This window comes from Vipera berus (assembly GCF_964194415.1).
Source record: "Vipera berus genome assembly, chromosome: Z".
Taxonomy (NCBI): domain Eukaryota; kingdom Metazoa; phylum Chordata; class Lepidosauria; order Squamata; family Viperidae; genus Vipera; species Vipera berus.
The window spans coordinates 61,939,909-61,950,135 of record NC_138205.1 but is presented as its reverse complement, the minus strand read 5'-3'; positions in this window follow the sequence as shown (position 1 = coordinate 61,950,135).

Below are 10,227 nucleotides of genomic sequence, written 5' to 3'. Positions count from 1 at the left end.
TGTGTGGATCATAACAAACTCTGGCAAGTTCTTAAAGAGATGGGAGTACCAGACCATCTTATTTGTCTCTTGAGAAACCTATATGCGGGTCAAGAAGCAACAGTGAGAACTGGACACGGAACCACTGATTGGTTCAAAATTGGGAAAGGAGTCCGGCAAGGCTGTATACTGTCGCCCTGCCTATTTTACTTATATGCAGAGCACATCATGAGAAAGGCAGGGCTAGATGAATCAAAAGTTGGAATTAAGATTGCCGGAAGAAATATCAACAACCTAAGATACGCAGATGATGCCACTCTAATGGCAGAAAGTGAAGAAGAACTAAAGAGCCTCTTGTTGCGGGTGAAGAAGGAGAGTGCAAAACTTGGCTTGAAACTTAACATTAAGAAAACCAAGTTCATGGCATCTGGCCCTCTCAATTCCTGGCAAATAGATGGGGAAGAAATGGAGGTAGTGACAGATTTTGTTTTCCTGGGCTCCAAGATCACTGCAGATGGGGACTGTAGCCAAGAAATTAAAAGACGCTTGCTCCTGGGGAGGAAAGCCATGGCAAATCTAGACAGCACACTAAAAAGCAGAGACATCACCCTGTCAACAAAAGTGCGTATAGTCAAGGCTATGGTCTTCCCAGTTGCAATGTATGGCAGTGAAAGCTGGACCATAAGAAAGGCTGAGCGCCAAAGAATTGAGGCCTTTGAACTATGGTGCTGGAGAAGACTCCTGCGAGTCCCTTGGACTGCAAGGCGATCAAACCGGTCAGTCCTAGAGGAGATCAATCCTGACTGCTCTTTAGAAGGCCAGATCTTGAAGCTAAAACTCAAATACTTTGGCCACCTAATGAGAAGGAAGGACTCACTGGAGAAGAGCCTAATGCTGGGAAAGATCGAGGGCAATAGAAGAAGGGGACGACAGAGAATGAGGTGGCTGGATGGAGTCACTGAAGCAGTAGGTGTGAGCTTAAATGGACTCCAGAAGATGGTAGAAGACAGGAAGGCCTGGAGGAATGTTGTCCATAGGGTCGCGATGGGTCGGACACGACTTCGCAGCTAACAACAACAACAAAGCCATGTAGGGCTTTAAAGGTAATTACCAGCACCTTGAATCTCACCCGGAGGACAACTGGAAGCCAATGAAGCTCGCGCAGGAGTGTAGTACCATGGGAGTATCGAGGAACTCTCATAAGTACCCGTGTGGCCGCATTTTGCACCAGCTGAAGCCTCCGGGTATACTTCAAGGGCAACCCCATGTAGAGACCGTTACAGTAATCCAGTCGAGAAGTGACAAGGGCATGGGTGACTGTGCATATGGCATCTCGGTCCAAAAAGGGGCACAACTGGGGCACCAGGCGAACCTGTGCAAAGGCCCCCCTGGTCACAGCAGTTAAATGTTCTTCCAAATTAAGCCGTGAATCCAGGAGGACACCCAGGTTGCGAGCCCTTTCAGAGGGGGGCAATACCTCCCCCCATCAAAAGAGATGGAACATGTTGGACAATACGAGATGCCGGTATCCACAGCCACTCGGTCTTGGAGGGGTTTAGCCTGAACCTGTTCCTTCCCATCTAGACCCGTACCGCCTCCAGGCACCAGGACATCACGTGAAGGGCATCACTGGGTTGGTTTCGGGTGGAGATGAACAACTGGGTATCATCCGCATATTGGTGATACCTCACCCCAAAACCACGAATGATCTCACCCAGCGGCTTCATATAGATGTTAAACAGGAGGGGGGAGAGAACCAACCCCTGAGGCACCCCACAAAAAAGAGGCCTTGGGGTGTATATCTGCCCCTCTGCCAATACAAACTGCGAATGGCCCGAGATGTAGGAGGAGAACCACCGTAAAACAGTGCCTCCCACTCCCAAACCCTTGAGCCGTCGCAGCAAGATACCATGGTCAATGGTATCAAAAGCTGCTGAGAGGTCAAGTAGGACCAGGACAGAGGAACAGCCCCTGTCCTGGGCCCACCAGAGATCATCTATCAGTGCGACCAATGCTGTTTCCGTGCTGTAACTGGGTCTGAAACCGGACTGGTACAGGTTCAGATAGTCCGCTTCATCCAGGAATTGCGGAAGCTGACACGCCACAACACTCTCAACAACCTTCGCTACAAAGCAAAGGTTGGAGACAGGACGATAGTTATTCAATGAGGCCAGGTCCAAGGCAGGCTTCTTGAGGAGGGGCCTCACCACCGCCTCTTTTAAGGTGGAGGGGAAGACACCCTCTGTCAATGGAAGCGTTGACAACTGCCTGGAGCCAGCCTTCTGTCACCTCCCCGGGGGCCGAAACTAGCCAGGAGGGACATCGGTCCAGTAAACAGGTTGTAGCACTTAGTCTGCACATAATCCTGTCCACATCATCCAAAGATACAGGGTCAAACTCACCCCAGATGGTATAACCAAGACCTGCCCCTTCCATTCTGCCAGATTCCACCCAGTCGGAGTCCAAACCAGACCGGATCTGAGCGATTTTGTCCTGCAGATACTGTACAAATTCCTCAGCCCTACCCTGCAAGGGGTCATCCCTCGGTCGCTGATTAAGCAGTGAGCGGGTCACTCTAAACAGAGCGGCTGGGCGGTTATCTGCGGACACGATGAGAGCGGAAAAGTAAGCATGCTTTGCCGCTTCCATCGCCACTAGGTAAGACTTAAGATAAGTTCTCAACTGTGTTCGGTCAGATTCGGATCTGCTGGACCTCCAACGACTCTCTAGGCATCTTTTCCGGCGCTTCATCTCTCAGAGTCCCTCGGTAAACCAGGGGGCCACTTGGGATCCACACTGGGTCAGAGGCCGCAAAGGCACAACTCGATCCAAGGCCCCAGCAGCTGCCCTCTCCCAGGTTGCCACTAGGGAATGTCCCAAGCTCCGTCCGGAACCTCTCAGGGTCCATCAGGTGCCTGGGGCGGAACCACCTGGTCGGTTCTGCCTCCCAGCAGCGGGGGGGGTGGCATACTGAAAGTCTAGCTGGAGAAGAAAATGATCAGACCATGACAGGGGATGGATGGTTAAATCAACCCTACCCAGATCATTAATCCACTGGCCAGAGATAAAAACCAGGTCAAGTGTGTGACCTCCATTATGAGTCAGGTCCTGAATTATTTGAGTCAGGTCCATGGCCGTCATGGAAGCCATGAACTCCCGAGCCAACTCAGATGCCTCACCCATGGAAGGCAAATTGAAATCCCCCAGAACTATAAGCCTGGGGAACTCAATCGCCAACCCGGGCAAGACGTTGAGAAGCTTGGGCAGGGCTGATGATACGCAGCTGGGAGACAGGTACGTAATCAATAGGCCCAACTGAACACCAGGACCCAACTTCAACAGTAGAGATTCACACCTGCCTATCTGAGGGACAGTGGCCACTCACAGACAACGACTCTCCCTAATAATAACCGCCACCCCTCACCCCTGCCCTGGGCCCATGGCTGGTGAAGCACCTGAAAGCCTGGTGGGCATAATTCCAAGAGGGGGACACCTCCTTCTTGGCCCAGCCAGGTCTCCGTGATGCAAGCCAGGTACACGTTCTCCTCCTCAACAAGATCATGTATGAGGGGAGCCTTGTTCACCACGGATGTGGCATTGAAATAAACCAACCTGAGCCCAGGGTTCTGCAATTCTATGCCCCTGGGGAAGTGAGACGAGCAACAAGGGCGGGAACAGGCAACTGCTTGAAGACAGCGGTGGCCCATTCCACAATAACGATAAAGCCCTCTGCTCCCATACTCTCTGCCCCTCCCAATCACCGTCAAGATAGGGAGACCCTCTGCACTCAGAGCTGAGTCTGCCCCCAAACCCCTATTTTCCCCCCCGCGACTGTCCGATGGTCTGGACTGCTGTCTGGGTCGAACTCCCCAAGTTCATTCCAGATCCCCGAGGCCTCCCCACTCCTGGGTCCCCTTAAAATTTTATATAAAAAAATAAAAATCCCCTCAGCCTCCTGTTTGAAGCATGCCATGTCACAGGGTCCCACAACCCATCATCAAGAAAGTTCTTACGTAGGACAGATGGGCGTTCCTATGAGAGGGGGGAATCTCGCAGCGAGTAAAGTTCTCTAAAAGTGTACGCTGGCATACAAAGGAAGGCGGTAGCATCAGACAATGAAGGGTGCCAGCAGATGGAGTCAATGGAAAATTCAGTCGACATGTGGCAGGTCTCAGAGCTATAATCGTGGTAAGAGTGGAGTAGTCTAGGGTGGCAGCAGCAAGAGCCATAACAGGTGATGATGACAAGTCTAAAAAAGGGGGAGGCGGCCTGATGACAATGGTGACAGACCCAAAACAACAAGATTCAAGCAGAGCAACAAGGGAAGCAGCAGCCTCTGCAGCGGCAGGAAAAGCAGCAACAACAGCAGACCCCACAGCCGCAGCCACATCACCAGCAGGACCAGGTCCACTGCACTCACGGAACCGAACTCGCCGAGTGGCAGAGGGGGAGGGGGGAAACAACATCGAGGCTCCCTTCCTCCTGCCACAACCCTGGTCTCGGTAAAAACAAACAGGCACAAACAGAGCCCAAAATTCCAACCAAGATCACTTGTCACAGCTCCGCTTGGCTTGGATGAGCAGGGAAACAGTCGAGTTGGCCCCGCCCAGCCGCCAGCGTCCTCTCACCAGTAAGTCGGCTTCTCCAGCTTCTCCTCCCCCGTCCTCAGCCATTCTGAGACATATCCCGATGGGGGAGGGTGCTAACACTCCGCCAGCAGTTCCACCAACTGAATGGGGGCCAAAACGATAACAAAAAGCCCCATGGTCACCCAGCAGAGCTGAAAACCGCTCCACATTAGAAACTCAAAAGCCAGCGAGCAACCATCTTAGGCATGCACAGTTGAAGCTTAGGCACACAGGGTGAGATGACGGTGGTGCAGGTCCAGCACCAGGTAGGCCACCAGCCTGGCTGACACGGGTGAGCACAAAGAAGGAGTGCACATGGACTCTGCAGAACCCTCCTCCCACTCGTCCTCTCTTACTTACCTAGTTGAGATGGTGTAGTTGGGCAGCAGGGAGGAATGCAAAGTTCCTGCCTACTCGCTTTCACTGCAAACAACTTGCCGGTGCAACGTTTGCCAGCCAAGTCTTTTGGCATGCTCAGCAGCAATTCCTATTGGCTTTCGAAAGCCAATAGAGGGAGTAGCATAGCTTGTGCAAAAGCTTTTTTGTGTGTGCAAAAAAGGGTGCCAGAACACCATTCTGGGCGTTCTATGAGGAAAAAAAGCCCTGTTTTTGTGTTTTAATCTTATGATTTTAAAAATATATTTTTTTCTATTGTAAGTTGCCCCAAACCTCACCATGTAGATTGCATACAAATATTATATAATTGGTAAATAAAGGTAGAACATATGTTAAATATACATCAAATGATAATATGCTTCCCTATAAAGTCAATTCTTGCTCAATGACAGACCAAGGAGTTAACTCGGAAAGGCAAGAGGAAAATCTAGAAGAGATCTGTGCAACTTGTAGAAGTGAAAGGCCCACACTGATAAGTTAAAAATCTTTGTGGTCTGCAAAGGAATGCTGGTGGGCTAATCAATGATTTGGTGACTAGAGGAGCATCTACAGTGTTGGAGTTCGTGGTCATGGTAAGCCATGGAGGCACTAGGCAACATGACTTTCAGGGCAGTAGTGGTGATTTTATTACTTTTTTTTTTTAAAAAAAAAGTCTGTGCTCTGTCGAAGGGTGCTTGGTAGGCTGCACGTACAGGCCTGGTCTAGAATTTATTTTGGAGCATTCAACTATCTAGAGCACGCATGTCAAACTCATTTTGTTTGAGGCAACTTCTTATAAAAGAATTGCCATTAATTTCTTTTAATAAAATAATTTAAATCAATTTTTCACTTGATTTCAAATTAAATGAATTATATTGGTTGACAATGCGATATTTTTTTAGTACAATTGCCAAATGCAATAAACTGGTTTTAGATATATGTTACTGGAAGGAAAAAGGAATCCCTGCTGCGTTACTGCGTTACTGATCCCAGAGAAGCATTTGAATGTATGCAGGTATCCTTAGGGTGCCATAGTTATGACTGAGAAATATTGGTTGCAAATTTGGCATTTCTGGATGTAATACAGATATTTTGGACTTGTTTTTGTTTCTTTGCATGTTTGATATTTTTAAAAAGGCATATGCTACTCACTACGCTTATACACATATGTAACATCTTTTGCTAGGATTCATGATCACTGCTTGTCCAAAATTTTACTATACAGATAATACCACCAGAAATTATTTTAGCTTTTTAAATAAATGTTGTTATTGATGTCAAGCTTACCAGGGAAAACATCATATATTGTTATGTATATACTAAGTTAATTATTTAAAGACTGAAGTGCAACATAACTAGATTCTAAATAATCTATTTTTCAAAACACACAACAGTCCAAACAGTAAACGTAAAGTCCAATTTAAGAATATTTCATTCTTAAGAATTGTTTAATTTAAAGTGGTTTAGTTGTAATAGATGGTTATAGATTCAAAATAGTTTTCAAGAGTGTAAAAAAGATACTTTTTTCTAGAATCAGCTAAATTAGACATTTTACATTGAGAAAAATGTTTCTCATTTCTTTCCTGTTACCTTTGATTTCATTGCAAAGATGTTAACATAAGAAATAGATTATTTTGTTATCTAATTTTACCTTCCAAAAGACAGAAGCAGATGAAAAATGTGAGGTTCTTTCCTGTTGGCTTTTTTGAATTAGCTGTTTTAGATTCTAAAGTTTAGTTCCTGTAAATAATTTTAATGTCCTCCTTTAGTGCAGGGTAGGCAACCTTGGCTCTTTTATGACTTGTGGACTTCAACTCCCAGAAGTCCTGAGCCAGCATGGCTCAGCTTGGAAACCTCTCCTTTTCCCCTCAGCATGGCTGGCTCAGGATTTCTGGGAGTTGAAGTCCATGAGTCATAAAAAAGAGCCAAGATTGCCTAGCCCTACAATAGGCTTAGGAAAGCCAATAACGGAGCTGATTTTTCTTTTGCAAAAAAAAGGTGCTGGAACGCCATTCTGAACGTTTTATGAGAAAAAAGCCCTGCTCAGAACCATTGGACCATATCTGTCAAAGATCTAGGAGAACGAAGGAACTGCCAGAGGATATGATTCCATTCTTTAAAAAAAAGAGGGGGGATAGATCCAGGAAACTAGATTAATCAGCCTGGTATCAATTCCTGAGAAGATCCTGGAAAAGATAGGTAACAAATCTGCAAAAAATCTAGCAGCAAGCAAGCAAGCAGAAGCCAACATGGGTTTGTCAAAAACGGATCATGCCAAACAAATCGTGTTTCATTCTTTGACAAAGTAACTAAATTAATGGACCAGTGAAATGTTGTGTTCATAGTATACTTGGATTTTAGTACAACATTTGACAAAGTAGACCACAACCTACATTTTGATAAGCTAGAAAAATATTGGATAGAGAGCATCATACCACCACATGGATTTATTACTGGCTGATAAACCGCACTCTAAGTGTAATCCTCAATCTGCATGGAAAGAAGTAAGCAGCAGGTATCCCAAGGTTCTGTTTTAGGCCCAGTACTCTTCAACATCTCCATAAGCGAGGGAATAGAAGGGGAACACTTTAAATTTGCCAACGGCACCAGGCTGGCAGGAATAGTCAACACCCCAGAAGATAGATTCAAGATCCAGAAAGATCTCAATAGACTGGAATACTGGCCCCTATCTAGCAAAATGAAATTCAGTGTAGAGAAAAGCAAGCTTTTGTATTTAGGCAAGAAAAACTAAATGTACAGATACTGACTAGGTGAAACTTGGCTTAATAGCAGTAATTGTGAGAGGGACCTTGTAGTTCTAATGGATAATCACTGAAATAGGAGCCAGCAGTGTGCAACAGCACCCAAAAAATGAATACAATCCTTGGTTGTATAAACAGAGAGATAGGATCAAAATCATTTAAAGTATTAGTGGTGTTGTTAGTTGCGAAGTCATGTCCGACCCATCGCGACCCAATGGACAACGTTCCTCCAGGCCTTCCTGTCCTCTACCATCTTCTGGAGTCCATTTAAGCTCACGCCTACTGCTTCAGTGACTCCATCCAGCCACCTCATTCTTTGTCGTCCCCTTCTTCTATTGCCCTCAATCTTTCCCAGCATTAGGCTCTTCTCCAGTGAGTCCTTCCTTCTCATTAGGTGGCCAAAGTATTTGAGTTTTAGCTTCAGGATCTGGCCTTCTAAAGAGCAGTCAGGGTTGATCTCCTCTAGGACTGACCGTTTTGATCGCCTTGCAGTCGAAGGGACTCGCAGGAGTCTTCTCCAGCACCAGAGTTCAAAAGCCTCAATTCTTTGGCGCTCAGCCTTTTTTATGGTCCAACTTTCACTGCCATACATTGCAACCGGGAAGATCATAGCCTGGACTATACGCACTTTTGTTGACAGGGTGATGGCTCTGCTTTTTAGTGTGCTGTCTAGATTTGCCATGGCTTTCCTCCCCAGGAGCAAGCGTCTTTTAATTTCTTGGCTACAGTCCCCATCTGCAGTGATCTTGGAGCCCAGGAAAATAAAATCTGTCACTACCTCCATTTCTTCCCCTTCTATTTGCCAGGAATTGAGAGGGCCAGATGCCATGATCTTGGTTTTCATTTTGGTACTGTCCATAGGGTTTTCATGGCAAAGATACTGGAGTGGGTTGCCATTTCCTTCTCCAGTGGATCACATTTTGTCAGAACTCTCTGCTATGACCTTTCTGTCTTGGGTGGCCCTGCACGGCATAGCTCATAGCTTCATTGTATTACACAAGCCCCTTCGCCACGACAAGGCAGTAATCCATGAAGGGGTAAAGTATTAGTACCGCTTTATAAATCCTTAGTAAGATCATATCTGGAATACTGCAGCCAGTTTTAGTCATCGCATAACAAGATGTTGAGACTGGAATAAGTGGAAAGAAGAGCAACTAAAATGATTGAAGGTCTGGAGACAAAAACATTGTATGGTTGCAGGAATTGAGTATAGCTAGTCTAGAGAAAAGGAACACTAAGGGTGATCTGATAGCAGTATTCCAGTATTTGAGGGGCTGCCACAAAGAAAAGGGGGTCAACTTATTTTCCAAAGCACCAGAAGGCAAGACAAGAAACAATGGATGGAAAGTAACCAAGGAGAGAAGTAACCTGGAATTAAGGAGAAACTTCTTAACAGTGAGAACAACCAGTGGAACAGTTTGCCTTCAGAATAGGTCACAGGTCTGCAACCCGCGGCTCCGGAGCCGCATGCGGCTCTTTCAGCCATCTCCTGCGGCTCCCAGTCCTCTGCCATGTGCAGTCCCCCTCAAAAAAAAGTGGGACTAAAAAAGTTCAACCAATCAATTCAAATATGCAGGGTAGGTGCATATCTCGCCTTGGCTCCACTCTTCAGTCAAACCCTGTTCTGCGCATGCGCGCATGTATGCACATGTGCACACATTTTTTGCGGCTCCCAGTTTTTCCTTTTGTGAGGGAACCGGTTCCGAGTGGCTCTTTCACTGTTTCAGGTTGCTGACCCCTGGAATAGGTGCTTCATCACTGGAGGTTTTAACAAAAGACTGGACAATTAGCTGTTTGAAATAGTATAGGGCAGGGGTTTTCAACTGGTGGTACGCGTGCCACTAGTGGTACGCAAGCACATGGCTGATGGTACGCGAAGGACCAGTTGAACAGCACTGTAAAAAAAATTGTGAAAAAAAGTTTAAAAAAGCATTTTTTACTAACCTGCTTTCAGCTGCATTCTGTTTCTCCATTTGCTTCTCAGCTTTTAGTGTTTGTGGGACAAAGAAAAAGTTCCATGAGACTTTCTAACTTCTCACTGGAGGGCGATTGCACAGTAGAGGTGCTGCTTGGGACAGAGGGTGATTGCACGGTAGAAGCACTGCTTGGGATGGAGGGTGAGAGGTGCTGCTTGGGGCTGGAGGGCGATCACACACATGAACAGGACAGCCACACATGGCAGAGGCGCTGCTCGAGGCTGGAGGGGAGGCCTGGCAGATTGTGGGCACTGGTGCAGAGGGCGAACACACACACAAACGGGACAGATTCACATGGCAGAGGTGCTGCTTGGGGCTGGAGGGTGATCACACGCGCGAGCACCCTCCGTGCCAGCACTGCCAGCAGTGCCTGTAATCTGCCCGGCCTCCCCTCCAGCTCCGAGCAGCGCCTCTGCCATATGTGGCTGTCCTGTTCGCGAGGACTTCTCTCACCTGTTGGATATCAGCAGCCCAGATTTGGTAGCTCCACTTAAGACCTGCTGAGGT